This window comes from Rattus norvegicus, chromosome 4 (genome assembly GCF_036323735.1).
Source record: "Rattus norvegicus strain BN/NHsdMcwi chromosome 4, GRCr8, whole genome shotgun sequence".
NCBI lineage: Eukaryota > Metazoa > Chordata > Mammalia > Rodentia > Muridae > Rattus > Rattus norvegicus.
The window spans coordinates 130,297,590-130,314,481 of NC_086022.1; the positions used below are offsets into that span (position 1 = coordinate 130,297,590).

At 40.7% G+C, this 16,892-nt stretch overlaps 1 protein-coding gene and 1 long non-coding RNA gene across 11 annotated transcripts in view; one reads left to right on the plus strand and one right to left on the minus strand.

Moving 5' to 3' along the window:
• The window catches only part of LOC102549269 (uncharacterized), a 155,279-nt gene extending 154,088 nt beyond the window's left edge, over nt 1-1,191 (minus strand). For all 8 annotated transcript variants that reach the window (XR_010065888.1, XR_010065887.1, XR_010065891.1 and 5 more), the window contains exon 1: nt 240-1,191. This is a non-coding gene — a long non-coding RNA (uncharacterized LOC102549269). The remainder of the gene's footprint in view (nt 1-239) is intronic.
• Tafa1 (TAFA chemokine like family member 1) overlaps nt 1-16,892 on the plus strand; it is a 504,481-nt gene that overhangs the window by 2,931 nt on the left and 484,658 nt on the right. The gene's annotated exons all lie outside the window — the stretch shown is intronic.

Sequence of the window (16,892 nt, forward strand, 5' to 3'; positions counted from 1 at the left end):
TCTCTTCCACACACCTTGCTCGGGAGAATGATTTGTACAATAGCAAATTACTCTACCAAAGGTGGGGGAAACTTTCAAAACTAGAGGATTGGGAGGAAGCATGTATTCCCTGGGGCGAGTTTATACCTAGTGCAGATACGGTCTTTTCAGTCTATGTGGCTAAAGAGTCTACAGCTGCGTTAATGACCAGACTAACTTTAGAAGTTGTCAATGAAAAAGAAAAGGAAACAGTGACTTACTATGTCGTGTCTGGTTTAATTTGCATCCTGTCTTCTCTCCCTTCCTTTCTTTACTTTTGGTTTCTCCAGTATGTTCCGTGCCCCCACCCTTTTTTCCTCCCTCTGTTGGCAGTTTCAGGAACAAGTTCGCTTTGGCATGGTTTTTTGAAAATTTCCTTTATTGATTTATTTTTCCTTTTAGTTCCTGGCGCAGTTTGCTTTGCTCGGCTTCTAACTCTTCCCTTCCCTCACTCTCCAATCTGGATTTTTTTTTCTTTCTTTGCCTCTTCAGCTTTCTCATTACAAAGTCGCTCCGGGTTTCGATTGTTCTTAAGCTTCCTGGTTGGTTCTCAGAAAGGTTTCCTTCCGTTTTCTGCATAGCTGTGTTTAGCCTTTGTGTCCTTTCGTCGCACCCCCTACCTCAAAGTCCTTGGTGGTACCCTCTGATGGTGAAGCCCAACGTTCCGGGGGACCAGTTGCACGTCCAAGTTCCGGCTCCTCGGTTCATGGGTGCTGCCGCCCCTCCCTCCAGGTCCCTCTTTCCTGGCCTCCTGCCATCCACAGGGTTTCTCCGTGCGGCAGGTCCGCAGTCTGCGTGCTGTCTTTTGTGGCGCCGCAACCTTAACCGTGATCCCCTGCTCTTGTTTCGGCCTCCTCCAACCCCTCTCCCGGTGTCTTTTGCTGCCTCCCGGGGCTCAGTTTCCAGTCTAGGGTAGACTGGAAAGAGATGGGAGGGTGCATGCCAGAGCCCGCCTGCTGAGTCTGCAGCCCTTAGGTGCAGAGGAGGGCTGGGGGCGGAGGCCAGCTGTCCCCAGTCCCAGCCGCCTTCTTTTTGTAAGTCAGGTCAGCGAGGGAGAGAGGGGGCGCTGGTGCCCCTGCGGGTGGGCATGGAAACCACTCTGCTGCCAGGTGGGTGCTGCTCGCCTGTGTTTTCTGTGTCCTGTGTGCAGACCCTGGCACGGGAAGCACCAGATTCCTGCCAGAAGCTTCAGTGCCAACATGGAGGGAACACAATCTTTGATTTGGGGATCCCTGAGCTACCTCCAATCACTTAATCACCAATCTGTTCTGGCAAGAAAAGTCTTCAGCTTGTTACATAGTCATACAAATAACCTGGGAAATGTGCCTTCTCTGTAATACTTAACAATGAGATAAAAGAACCATTAATCCGGACAGTGCTAGGCACCGTGTTCAGGGTTAATTCAGATTGTTATTTCAATCTTTGCATAAGTCAAGTCGGTATAGTTTACCCTCTTTTCCCAGACAACAGAAGTAGAAGTTTGGAGGGGCTGGGTGACTAGCCTGAAGCCACCCAAAGAATGGTTGCCAATGAAGGTGGTGTCCCTGTGACTCTGCCTGAGAGGGGAAACTACCCTGTAGTACACAACCTGACTATATCAGGGAGTCTCTTTGAGAAGCATTAGATATAGTCTATAACTTTAAGGCCATGTCAGTTCAGGAGCCCATTTAAGGGGCCAGCCACTCCTGGGGTTACCTGAAATAGGTGGCAGTTGGTGGAGGTCAGGGACTAGTCAACATCTCTCTGTCACTTAACTTTGGTGATATGACCTTGGATAAGTGGCTTTTCATATTTGCACTAATTTACCCATCAGGAGACGGGGAAGGGGGACGAGGCGACAACTTCCTAGGAAATGGGTAGTGTTATGTGCATTGTGATTTTTTTTCCTGTAAATATCAGGCATGGCTGACATTGTGGGTAAGGGGCTGCAACCTGTATGTTATGGGTATTGATCAAGTCAAATTTTCCTACTGCTGAATAAATCGACTGGGCCAGGTCAAAAGCTTGTTGTTCCTGTTGTTTCCCAGCCATGCAATGCATGGCTAGGATGTGCCAGCCATTACCTCTCTTTATGCTGTGCATGTAGTCATTAAACAAAACAAAACAAAACAAAAGAAAGAAGGAAAAGAAGATGTCATAAAGTGTGTAGTGGACTCTCGCATAGTGTTTATTTGCTTATGGAAACTGGGGCTATTATTATGTGTAACAAAAATTCATATCATCTTAGGCCTTATTAAAATTCCATGATTTTTTAAATTGAGAAACAGATACACGATTCTGACTGAAATTAAACTCATTACTCATGTTTCCCCTTATCTACCATAGAGCTCGCTCACTACCAGCCAATACATGTTGGAGCTTTACCTTAAATATTCCCAGGAACTATGCTGCTGACAGCTCTACTCCCAAATACTCACTCTCTGAGCCGTATCTCAGCCTTACTGTCCGGAAGGAGGAACTATCTATGCCTCTTCAAGTGCAGAGGGATTAAAATTACATTGATTTGGAAGTCCAGTGGGTTTTGTAATGTGCTTATTCAACAACTTCCTTAGGATTTCCCCAATAGCTGCGGAGATGAAAATGGTCAATTTTGGTCCTAGTAATCCTCTAAATCAGTTCAGTCACTCTTTAATGTGCTCTCCTGTTTGGGTTTTTAAGAGTAAACATTTGTTTCTTTACTTCTTGATCTTTTTTCTTTTTCTTTTTTTTTTTTTTTTTTGCTCAGATAAGTGTTGTGGCATTTTTCACTGTGGGCCTTAAATGGTCAGGGACACTAATGAAATGTGTGTACAAACAAATAAACAAACACAAAAACCAGGGCCACTTATGTGGCAATCCACCCCTAAATGAGGAAATAAATAAGTAAATAGTTGGATAAACGAGCAACAAAAGGGAAAACATAATCTCATTCCCTCAGATCGGTGTGAATAAATGACATGATGAGAAAAAATGAGACAGTAGCTGGCTCTGGCCTGGCTACATTTGCCTAAGCTTGAACAATCAGTCCCTTCACAAGGCAGAATAGTGCACTGGGCATGCATGCCAGGTATGTGGAAATGTGCAAAATGACAAATCTTTGATTAGGAGTGTGTGTGTGTGTGTGTGTGTGTGTGTGTGTGTGTGTGAGAGAGAGAGAGAAAGAGAGAGAGAGAGAGAGAGAGAGAGAGAGAGAGAGAGAGAGAGAGAGAGGTGGTGTGTGTGTAGAGGAGGGCTCTATAGTCACCCTCACCTGCTTAGGAATGGTGGTCCCTCCCCCTCCAGTCAGCACCTCACAGGCAGCTTCCCAGTGCCCTCCACAGCAAGATTGATGGTGTTCAGATTGCAAGCAGGCAATTTCAGTCTCTCAAGAAATAATCCACTACGCTGACAGATGAGAGGAATTTGACGAGCCGTTCCCCGTGTTGAGACTGTGCCTCACCTGGATGGCACCAGCGAGCCAGGGCCTGTTAGGGGAAATGGTTAGAGATTTGGGCCAATTTCTGCTGTCATAACATGAAATTGGGACAGTGTTTTTGTAAGGCCATACATTTGTGATCTGTCTCCTCAGTGTAGTGGGTTTGCACACAAACAGAATGAGAATGTGTTAACTAGAACACTGACTGATTTCAATGTATTTGCCTGCAGCCCCTAAGTACTTCCTATTTTTCATATTTACAGTATTAGGAATGCACCATTTATTTTCACTTACTCACTAGTTAAGGGAGATTAAAACACTCAATCAAATGAAACTGAAATTTAAAATTACATAAGTGAGTAAAATGAGCTATAGATTAACAGATTCACAGTTTCAATAATTGAATATTGGAATAGGTTTTTATCTGGTGAACGACGTAGGAAGTTGCTATGACAACTTGAAAAACACTTGTGCCCCCGCCCCATCCCCATACCAAGCTGTAGAAGGCCAGTTAATTTTTAGAAGACCGACTCCACGATGAAAACTCAAATGTAGCATCTCTATTGTTTCCCGTAATTACAACAGCCTATGTTCCTCACACCCAACAGAAGGTGCAAGGGAGACAAAGGACAAATGCTCTGTCAACTAACCCTTCCAATTTAAGATTGTGCTTGCTTCTGGTACAGATAAGTGACTTATGATGACAATTTTAATGTTTACTTTATTTGGAATATGTGGGTGAGTGTGGGTGTGTTTGTCAGGGGGTGTCTTTGACACAATAGAATAGGAATCTTCTCAAAATTCTTTTGCAAGACACGAATCCCTGAGATTCTTTAGTAAAATAAACCTATATCCCTATCAATTACGTGAGGCACAAGTTAGAAGTAAACAGTGAATCATTTGTTCTTGAGTCAATGCGATGATTTCATTGACGTTGGACATGATCTACAAAAGCTTGCTCTGAATAGAATGTCTATAGGATTTATACTGAACAAGATTTAAAGTTGTATTAAGCAAGCTATATACATTAGAAGTCCACATTTATGATTTTATTACATAGTGGACATCACCGCCTATTTTAACATGAGGATTTGGAGTAAATCAATAAAAATTTGTACACGTCTTACTACATTAGCTTGTACCCTACCATTAAAAGCTGTATTTTAGAAAACTGCCTGAGGGGATATGTTTTAGATGCCAAGGTGCTTTTCAATAAAGGGTTGCTTTCTAGGTTTAGTGTGTAAGAACTAGTGTGTCCAACTGTGGCTGTACATTTTCCTTTTAGGAATGCCTACTAGAGCGAAGTCGCTAAGTGTAGTGGATTGGTGTTAGGATTGGAGCAGACAAGCTGTTATTTGGTGTAAGCTGATGCTAGTGATAACACATTGATCATCTGATCGATGATAGTGACCTCCTTCAAGAGTCAGAGTGCAGCTATGGCCATCAAATAAAATCCTAAATACCAGGGCCAAGTAGAGATATAGATATATAGTTCCTGTCACTGCCATGAACTTGGCAAACAATGGTGACAATACCATATAAATGGCTACCGATTTGAGCACAGGACTATGCCTATGCTTCGTAGTTAAGGACAGAAGGCATTATACTTCACCCCAAACTAAAGTATTCAGTACTGGCACAAATGAACATTAGTTGCCAATCGCTAATTTCTTAAACTTCATTGGAGACGACGAGCTGACCTCTCAACCTGAAATGCTGCAAAAACATTTCAGTTTGACTACACTGAAGCTCACGAACCACTTTCCCACTGCTTTAGAGTGAGCTCTCTCAAAGTGTGAAATGTGTGACTAGAGACAGGCAGTTCCGCCTCTAGATGCTTATCCCTAGGAAAAGAATTGGACAGGTGTGAAAAAATTTATTGTTGAGGTCTAGTCATTGCAGCAATGGTCCTAATGGCAAACCGGAGTTTCAGCTCCATCAAAATGGGATTGCTAAAATAAATTATGCCACACGTCTACCCAATGGGATTCAGTGTAGCCAGTACAAAGGATGAGTTATGTTTATGTGTGCTCATGTGGAAAAATTCCTCAGACATGGCGCCGAATGAAGGGAACAAGGAGCAGAATACTATTGTAAAATAATTTGAAGAAATGCAAAAAAAAATCTATCAAAAGGTTATGAGCATCATTCGTGGTATGTCAGTACTTCAGTGGAATATGAAGAAAATCCTCAAAGGACTCCGATGGCTTCATTTTTAATTTGCATATGTTTATACACAAAATGGGTTTTGCTCTATGCTTTCTTGCCCGCATATGATGATTTTGTTCACGTTCTGCCTCCTCCCATGATGCCTTGGTCTTCTTTCACTCTTCTTTTTCCTCTTCTTGCTAATTAGTTCCTCTCTTCTTCATGTCTTTTTTTAAGGTTTATTTTGATTTTGAATTGTGTGTGTGCAAGTGTCTGTGGGTGAGGCTGTACCCAGGAGTGCAAGTGCACAGGTATTGAACGCCCAGGAGCTGGAGTTACAGGTGGTTGTGGGCTATTCAATGTGGATGCTGGGAAAGAAACCCACATGCTTTGTGATAACAGTTAGCATTCTCCTAACTACTGAACCACCTCTCCAGCCCCATTATGTCTTTATATAAGTATACATAAGATGTGTGAACCAATGAGATTAATTAGGATTTCTTGTAGGAATATTTGGGGCTGTTATTTACTGGAGCATGAGCAACTTACCAGTGACAAAGCCACTGAGGAAAACTGTTGTGTCTCCCTCCAAAGCTTATGACTGCCTATATATTTTCAGGAAGGGGTAAGGTCTCTTGTGTCCCTCCAAGTCTATGACATCATGCTATGGTCCTAAATTTATGTAAATTACTTGCAGGTAAACACATTTGCTGAGAGGTCAAGAGAGCCATAGTCATGGCTTAGGATTTTTAATTCATTGTGATATGAGCATACATTGTTTTTTAATGAAAGTCTTAAAAATTAGCTCTAGAGTTTTAGTGATTATATTAGAAGTCAATCAAACACTATTTTAAATAAACAAAAATGGAAGGGAGATGGACAAGAAACTATCAGGAAGCTTCTTCCCTAACAGCCTCATATTAATTGAAGAAGTGAGCCTTATAATTCAAATTCTGAATCATAAAGATCCTTATTGGGGCAATGGGGTTGAAAGTTGAGGAAGCAATTGCTCTATAATATATTCTGGTTTAGGAGAGGCACACCCTAAATGTGTGAAAGTTCTAGAAAGAGTTGAAAATAAGAAACAATACTGCTTATCTATATTTTGCAAACATTCCTTTTTTTATTTGGGATGCATTGACAATGTCCACTCACATTGCATGGATTTAGAAATGTGGGAGAAGAGAATTCTGAATTTTTATTCATCCTGTATATCTCCCTATTATTAATGTGCTTGACATACAGTAGATGGACAGAAGATACTTGCTAAATTATGCAATTAAAAAAATTGATGAAGGTTTTGGTAAAACAGTGAACTCTTTGTTAGTTGTTATGACATGTGTGTATGTGCGTGTGTGTGTGTGTTTGTGTGTCATGTGTGTCATGTGTGTCGTGTATGTTTGTGTGTGTGTGTGTTTCGATGTGTGAGCACAAGAACATTCTGGATTAATATTTGTATGTGGGATTATAATATGGATATCATTCAAATGGATATTGACAGACATCACAAATAATCAGTATAGCATATACGTATATAGCTATATATGTTTCTGTATAGATACTTAAATGTTTGATGTTTGACACCTATTTTACTAAGCAAAATTATCTGAAGAAATACTACTCTAAAATGCACTTACAGACGCGGATATATAAAGATTATATTTATAGAGGTAGTCATATATTAAATGCTTAAGAATTTTTATTTTAGACAATGAGCTTCCTTTCCACCTTTTAGGTTTGAATAGCCTTGAAGGGATGAGCTTGGAGGAATGAAGAGAAAGTTCCCCCTAACAGGCTGAGAACAACCTTTCAGTGTCGAAGTCTTTTGATTTCAAGAGAAAAAAATCACTACATCTTTGTAGCAAAGAGAACACCAAATAGGCAATTTTCCTCTTCTCTGGGGTAAAGAAAAGATGAATTATTTTTTTAAACGAGTTGTGTAAACTAATTGAACCCCCCTAAGTTATCCTCAACGCACATGAGAAACTATGTAAGCCCACTCTTTCTTCTCCCCTCCTGATGTTATGTAACAGCAGGCCCCAAATGAAAACAGAAATAGCGTTATCATGAATCTTTCTTCCCAGAAATTGGATTGAATAATGAGTGGTCTCTCTGTTGATTAAAGACTTCCTTCATGTAAGAAAGACATCAAGACAAGTCTTATCCCAGATCCTATAGAGTAGAAGACCCTGAGGCCCTCTGGTATGGTCACTGTTTTCATGGCATGACCAGTATTTACCTCTACTACATCCTGACTAGACATTGTCTTTTAGGATGCTTTGTGTCATTCAATGCTAAATCAAAACCATCTAAGTATACATATCCAGAGGGATTGCCGTGTTTCTCAGATCTGTGGATAGAGAATGGACTGACTGAGTTACACACTTCTCAGAATTCCAGCTCCTAGATTTCAATAAAGCACCTAAGTTGAAGGGAAGTATTATTACCATGTTCTAGTAATTAACTACACATCCAAAATTAGGGTCAGCAAGCCAAGCTTCCTATGGAATAAAGACTGAATCATTCTTCAGTTAATACTTGCTGCTCAACTGGGCTTCATGTTACCTAAACAAATCCGTTGTATATTGTAACACTCACATACTGTGGAAAAGGATCAGATACAGTAAAGAGACATGACCTTAGAGTAGGACTCAGAGGCTAAGGTTTAGCATACACTCTCCCCCCAACAAAGCTGCCCATCACTAAGGCTCTAGTGGCAATGGTTGGAAAGAATGAATGAAAACTGTTCACACGTCAAGGAAGCAATCCATGTGTTCTATTGCCAGTGATGTATGCTGTAAGATAAGGAATCTTTAAACTGCTTCCAAAAACTGGTTTGTGCATTTTATCCAATCCGTGTAGAAAGATTCATTGCAAAAATACCCCTTCCAAAGAGGCTCTGGCTGAAACCAATTAAACTTTATAGACAACTTGTAGGTGAGAAAGACAAAAAAAAATAAACCCTAATGGTAACAGCAATAATTGAAACAGATGGCAGTGGGGTGGGGCATTAGAAGACGCCAATGGCAGAGATAACTGAGGAATAGACACACGTCTTGAGAAATGAACTTGTTCTGAGCTGCCTCTGAGTCTAGCCCAATATAGGAAGATTATCTGATATTTGAAAGCAATCCTGGATCTTAACCTTCATGTGTACTTTCCTTATCATAAATATCAGGTGAGGACTACAGATCTCGACTAAGAATGGCAGCCTTCCTTCAGGCTGCCAGACAAGATTATCTCCAGCTCCCACACTTTTTATTCCTAAAGAATTTATGACATAGATTTATGCAAGCCAAGTCAAGAGAGGCAAGGTCAATAGGGTGGGGGACATTGTAGGCTTATCTGGGTTGGCTTGGTTTAAAATTGTATGCACACTTGAATCCTGCTCTGAGTTTTGCCCAACAAGCACAAACACTTGAACCTGTGCTTTTAATATGCAGAGGAATTGTTATTACGGGGGCTCTAGTCAACTGAGAGCTTTTGTATAATGAGGCCATTGTTCTAATCAGAGGTCTTCTGTGAATCTCAGCTAAAAAAATAATTAATTTTCTTTTAAATTAAGGCTTGGGAGAAATGGTAATCGGTAAATGTAATAAAACTAAGAGAAGCTTCCAGAAGTACTTGTGATGCGCACATAAAACTCTTAATTTAATATTTTATTAAAGTTCTCAGAATCTAGTTTGCAACTGACTAGTATGTCATAAATATATCCTGGAAGCCAAAATTATCTTTTCACTGTTGTTCCTTAAACAAGTGCATTTATTTCATGCAAGAATAAAGGTAACTTAATGGAAAGCCACTGATGTCATCATTCTCCGGCAAATGATATACAACTGAGGTTCCTGAGCATCCTTAATTTGGTATTCTCGTAGGAACCCTGCCTGCAAGCTCTTAGAAATGCTGAGACGTTCCTGCATACAGATAATTATAATTCTTCCCATTTGAGGAAAAGCAATTTGTTATCAGTATATCGTGAGTGTTGTCTTAGTTGTTAGTGATTTTCAATTGCTGTGGCCTAGTTTTTAATTATAAGTCACTGTTGGTTTAGTTTTCTCATTATCAATTACTTTGCTATGTACTGTTTGGTTAGCCCTGTTGTGCGAAGGATGCACAGTTCCTCATCTTGTGTTTCAAATTGCTGAAGAAGACTAGCCATTAACTTAATCCTGAATTACAGTGCAAGGGTGATTGATCTGATGTTGGACTGGTAGAATGTTTGCCTAGAATAGATGAAGCCCTGGGTTTTATCCCCAGCACCCCATAAAGTATGGAGGCACATACATATAACCCCAGGCTCAGTTGGAAGCTCAAGACCACCCTCTGCTACTTGGAAAGACCCTAGTGAGAGAAGCAGGATGATGGTAGTGGTCATTTAGATTCTATTGCTGAAAAGTATATACCTGATCACTCTATGTACATTTATTTCCGGTAGAGTGACACTGTGCAGACACTCACTGTGGACATCTAGGTGTTCTCGTGCTACCTTTTCTTGTCCACAGAGCTAAAACATTGCTTTAAAAGATTCTGCTAGTAGGCTCATCTTGTTTCACACAAACAGTGTCATACAGGCTTCTTGCCAGGACTTTGTCTCCTAGGACTTTTTCTATTAGAAAGGTGTGATAGGTGGGAACTGGATATTTCTCTTCTTCACTGAGCTATGGTTACGAAAGTTTGAAATCCACGTTCGTCAAGACAATTGTATGACTGGAGTTTAAATGAAAAATAATCATTGCCGCACTGAGAGCTCAGTCAACCCTCATATGAAGCCAAGGGATGGAAGGCAGGGGAATGTTGTTTCTGGAAGCTTCCTAGATACTGTTACATCTAATGGAATTCACTTGGTACCTCCTTGCATTTTGTCTGCCAAGAATGCAAAAGTGTCACATCCCAGAAAGGTACTCTGGAATTGAGGTCACTGGGTGAACATTTGTTGGACGACACTTTTGACAGTTGCTTCCAGTATTAACTAAAAGATACAGTGAATTAATTCGTGGCTTGTGGCTTGTCAATCTCTACTCTTCTGTCAGGCCTACAAGATCAATAGGTGATCATTGTCTATACTCTCTTCCTTGATGTTCTCCGACCCTTGGGGCAAGAGGGGCAGTACAGATGTTCTATATAGGGCTGAGCTGTCATAGTCCCTCACCTCCAGCACTCAGTACTCCTTCACTGTGCTTCCATATGGCATATGATCTACTATCCCTTTCAGTTATATTTTTAACTGGGTTATAATGTAGTAGATATGGCTTTTCCCACACTCTTCATTTTGGTTAACTGTCTCCTGTTCCCTCATATTCACCATCTAACCCTGACTCCTGCTTAAACCTTTCTGCCTCTAAAATTCCTGTATACTTTCAATTTATCTATAATCTACTCTTCATACCTTCCTAAAACATCCCCTCTCGATTTTATGTTTAACATAGCATACATTCAATATATGATAATCATCAAATGCCACCTACTAGGTACAGTGAATTTTTTTCCGTTATACTAGAGATGACATTTTTTTAAAGTTCTGCCTATACAACATAAGCTCATATGTTCTGGGAGGTAGGAAGTGTTGGTCATCCTGGAAACCACGTTTACACACAGCGAGGGCAAATGAACATTTGCTGATGAACAAATGTGGAGCCTAAACATGAGTATTCATAATAACCTAGTGAGGCAGGACATCCTTTCATTCTACCAAGAACGCCTAAATATGATCATTGATTTGTTAGGTCCCTCTAGTGTGGGGCATGGCTTGGGATTACACACTGGGGATGTTTTCTAGTGTCCGAGTGACACCTCCGTTTACTGCATACAGAGTCCAGTGTGGCACAATCCCTTCTCTACCACATGTTACCTGCAACACCACCCCATATGTTGTCTAGCATCATTGTCATTGTTCCATGCAAAGCAAAATGTACAAAAGCATGACGGATGTTAGAGAAAACGCAGGGACTCTCAGTCAAGTCCTGCTTCCACCTTAACGGCTTACTGTTAGGAACACCAGCAAGAGAGTCTCAACCAACTGACATTAGAAAACTAATTTCCATGCAAGTACCATTGTTTTCTACTAGCTAAGTGACTGTACTTAGCCTGTATAAGGCAGTGCTTTTGAGCAATGCCTTTGTCTTCATTTTGCAAGACAAAGAGGCAAAGCTGGATACGTGTCCAGTTGTTTCTTTGCTTGGTGGACAGCAACTCATTTGCAAGTACTTTTTTCCAGGGCTGCTGTTTGCCAGCAGACTCAGGAGACCCTTCTGTACTACATACAAGGAAGCAGCAGCAGAGGAGAAATGGTCGTGGTAGAAAATTTTCTGTAACACTCAAAATGAAGTTGTAAATCATTCACACTGGGAAAGAATGCGCTCCAGCTACAATCTAACTTTTCTGATAAGAATTTTTTGGCATTTATCATGTTGAGACTTTATAAATTATGCAGACTATTGTAAAGTGGGCTGACCTTTCTGGTAAGTGATTTGATCATTTGCAGCTGTGTCTTTTTGCTAAAATATTGAATTTTCTGTCTTTCAATAAAACATGCTAGGCCCACAGCTCAGTAACATGTTAGGTAGAAAATTGCTTGTGGAATCAGACAAGACATCTTCCTTTCCAATTCCTGTCATCATCAAATACATATTTTCCTTGCCTCTAAAAATATCCCCAATGGTCAGTGATAGCACACTCTTAGCAGGGAACTAGCTTATTCTTTCTATGAAGCTACCATTACAGGCATCATTAATCAATCACAGATAGTTTTACATTGAACCTAGATTTTATCTCAGAATGACCAAGTAACTAAATAGGGCAGCCATGATTTTTAAAAACAGTGACAGCAACCACCCCTAGAGCAGTCATTACCCAGCAGCCTCTTCATAACACAGACTGTATCATAGGCTTGTCTCTTTAAGATGAAACACATTGGAGCTTTGTGGTCTAGACTGTTCCTTCATGCACACCACATGGCCCTTCAGTGTGGGCCATATTATTCATCTAAAATTAATTATTGGGGAGCTGGAGAGATGGCTCAACACTTAAGAGCATTTGCTGAGGTCGATTCTCAGAACCCCAGTGGAAGAATCCAACTTCTGTAATTCCACTTCCAGGGGATCCATGCCCTCTCTAGCCTCCTGCAGTTCTGCATACATGTTAATGGCACACAGATATACACTAGGTGAAATGTCTGGACACATAAAATAAAACATTAAAATAAATGAAAATAACAAATGGAATGATCAAAGAAGTTGGTCCATACTTAGTACGTAGAACAGATCCTGGAATAGATTAGTCACCGAGGAGTGAAGCATCTTTCTAGAAATTAGAGTCAACTCTGCTTTGCAGGCTTGACTTCACCCTGTTAATTATTTTTGGTGTAAGGAGTGGGTTGGGCTAGAACAGCGATGTACACTAAACAACCAAAAGTTCACATCCTGCTTCTATTGTTACTATACTTGTTTGCTGTAAGTATGTGTAAGTGAGGCTAATGTTTCCTGTTTAATCCATCACATGGGGAAGCCCCTGTTTATAAAATCCCAGCTTTCAGACTTGGGCAGGAATCTAGTGAAGATGTGTGTTGTCTATCTTCTCTGGCATAAGTGCTCAGTACATGGCATCTTGTTATACTATTGGATAACTATATCAATGTCAGAAAAATGATGTAGATGAGATACTTAATAATGGCATCGATAAATACTCTTAATATTTCATCATATAATGAAGATGCACATATAAATTTTATAACTTGGTCTTTATTAATCGCAATCATATCTGAATCTTGTGACAATAAAATCTATGTATGCAGCCCAACAAATAATAGAGATTTTATAGTTAATCTCTCCTCTGCAATACTCAATAGTTAGTCATGAGTTCTAAGTCAATATGAACAGGTCAATATTTCTAGTGCCCTTCTCCTAACAATGTACTATATATGTAATTACTTACAAAAGGGCTCTAGTCAAGTTTGGTAGTGCCTGTGTGTGCAAGTTGGAAGTTTAGTTAATTAATAACCCGTGAAAGGGAAGGGCTCTATAAGTTAATACTATTGTTACTTTCAGAAGATAACAACTCCATTATAATTGGACTAAAACAGATACTAGTCACATAAAATCTTATACCACAGATCTATGCTTCCTGTTGTCACTTTTCTCTTCTATTAACTTTAATTATCTTGGGGGCACTGGGAACTGAGCTCAGAGACTTGCCAATGCTAAGCCTGTGCTCTCTATCTGAGCCACTTCCTTTTGATCGAGTTGTTCTTAAAGGACTCTATTGCCTATTTATCATAGAGCCCAACTACGAAAGGAAGCCAGCCATAAATATGCTGATAAGCACAATGCTATCTAACATCCACGGGATTCATTCCAGCCTAACATTTGTGTTTTGAAGCTATACTCTCACGTGTCTCCTTTATTTTCTGCTCTGAATATAAAATATTACCTTTGTCTATTAAGAATTGCCTAAGCCAGGACTGGGGAGATGACTCAGTTGACAAAGTGCCTGCTCTACAAGCATGAAGTAGACCTGAGTCAGGATGCCTAGAGCCCACGTGAAAAGCTAGGACCTAGTTATGAGAATCTATACTTCATCATTGTGAAGGCAGATGTGGGCAGATCCCCAGAGTGCACTGGTAAGAATGTCTAGCCAACTGCCGATCCTTTGGTTTAGGGAGAGACCTTGTTTCAAAAGATAAAGTAGAAACCACAGAATACGATGCTTGACAATGACCTCTGACCTCCACATATACATGCCCACAATGCCCCTGCCCTCTGGCACACCCACACAACATGCATATATGCACGCCCGCATACACTTGCCTAGGGTCGTGGTTCAGTATGGTGAAGCATTTGTTTAATGCACACAAACCCTGGGTTGTCCTCAGCATTAATGGAACATAGCAATGCATACCTGTTGTCCAAGATATGGGGAGACGGAGACAAGACGATCACATGTTCAAGCCTATCCTTGCCTACATAGTAAGCTTGAGGACAGCATAGGCTGTGTAAGAGCCTGTTTCCAAAAATGGAAATGCCAACAGTTTATGACATCTAATATTCTGAACCTTGTCAAAGAGGAAATCAATAAAAAAAGTTATCAGTAGTTTGTTGTAAGAGTCTAGGGAATTGGAGCTTTCATGAGAGAATGGCCTGACGAGGCAAAACCATGGATTAAAAATACTTTAAGATGATGATAAATTTGCAATTAATGTCTCAGAGTCTCTTAATAACTGTATCCAACAGTCATCAGATGTGTACAGAAGGGGTCAAAAGCATTATCAACCCTTCCTGAGTTCTTCCGGAAGCTTCATTATCTTCTTTTTACTGTCCTCATTAACATACTTCACAAATGCTGTTAAGGATTTCTGGCAGGCAGAGCATCTGAGTAATTTTACAATAGTGTAAAGGATTTATTAATTATAATCTTTTCATGAGTCTATTTATTTTCAATTGTGACATTAATAGGTTGCCAAAACAAACCAGAGTTAATTGTATTTAATTAAACTGTTGAAAACAAGTAAGGGTAGTTTATTATTGTTGTAAGTAGAAAGCCTTATTGATGTACTTGTTTGTGAGAATGAGGTCTGGCGTGAAGTTCTTTCTGCTGGCTATCATGCAATTCATCAAGGAAAAGCACTATCAAGATGCTAATTCAAGGATCTTGTCATCAAGATAGAACCCTTGGAAATAAGGGCTTCCTGTACTATTTAAAACATTAAATTTTGTGTTGTGGTTAAAATGTGTGTGTGTGTGTGTGTGTGTGTGTGTGTGTGTGTGTGTGTGTGTGTGTGTGTGAGAGAGAGAGAGAGAGAGAGAGAGAGAGAGAGAGAGAGAGAGAGAGAGAGAGATTGTTCCATCAAGGCAGAATCCCTATCTTGCTACTATGGACCCTGGGAAGCAGTCACACCTATCTTTCCTTTATTGCCTGGTATTGATGGGAGGACATGGCTAAGATCTGGGCAAAGTCCTCCATTGCTTCAAATACAAGCAGAAGAGGCAGAGTGGGCTGCTCCAAGAGTAAATGGTGGGGTTGAGAAGACAAGGAAAAAACTCCCTGACAAAGATCACAGCATTCTCTTTGGTGTTTTGGTCAGGGTGAAGAACCAAAGTTAGAGCAGAGCAATCAGAGTGGAGGAAAGGAGCTTCCTGGCTTTGACCAGTGCATGCAGACATTTTGAAGGACACAGAGGGCAAAGTAAAGGCTGGCTTTGGAAGGAAAAGAGTGACTTAGCACTTCCTTCCCTTGGCTATCCCTAAAATTTACATAAATTCCAAATGCAAACTTTTGCTAATCATTTGCAGTGTGGCTGGTATTCTGCCAAGCATTTCAAATCATTTCCTTAACCCACATATCCACCCCTATGAGGTACTTACTCTCTTCTCTCTATGAGTAAGAAACATAGGGCTCATAGGAGCTGACTACCTTTGCCCCTAGGTGCAGACTAGTAAGTAGAGAAGTAAAATTTGAAGCAGGACCATCTACTTCCAGATGGCGTGTTTGCTGCAGTGGCAATATGAGAACTGTGACGCTGGCTGCCTGCTTAGTTTTAGCTGAGGTGAGCAGCATCAAGGTGGAAATAAATGGATGTCAGGCCAGGAAAGGTGATGCCAGAGTACGCAGTCTTCTCAGCACAAGTGGCTTAAGCTCTTCCCTGCTTACTCTGATGTTGGCTGAGGTTGGCTTTAAGTGGTTCCCTTCCCCGCCTCATGGAAGTAGAGCTGTTAACTGTGGCAGAAAAGAGTTTGCAAGGGTCTAACAGCAACACGGCTGCTCTTTGTCTACAACTTTCTGGCCAGACCCAATGGCAGGCTTCTCCCATTCCTGCTTACCTGACAGTTTTAATACTTTGGTGAGGCTCAAAGAACTTCAGGAAAGACGGGAAAGGGGAAATGAAGAAAGGGACAATCTAGTTAGTGAATCCAGATCAACACCAACAACCCACAGAGATCCCTGGATCTCTTTGGCTTTATTCTCATATAGCTGACGTTTAAGTGACTAGGTGTCATGGTCCATCTTCCCCTTGGTGGGAAGGTGAGGGAAGCCTTGAAAAGGCCATGTGTATTCCTGTTCTCCCAGTCTCTTCCATTTCTTTCCCATCACAGGCGTGCCGAGCTTTTGCTTGCTTGCTCACTCTCTTTGCTTCCTCCTCTTCCTCCTCATTGGATGGAGTGTAGTCCTCACACTGATGTCCAGTTCAAGGAAAATTTGCTAGATGGGTCTGAAAGGTAGAGCACTCACTATCACACCATCTAGAGTGTTCCTGTTCATTTTAGAGAAAATTGGGGTAGGGTGTATTAGCAAGAAGGTATTTTTCTATTCTCCTGGGTATTTCCTTTTTTATTTAAATCGC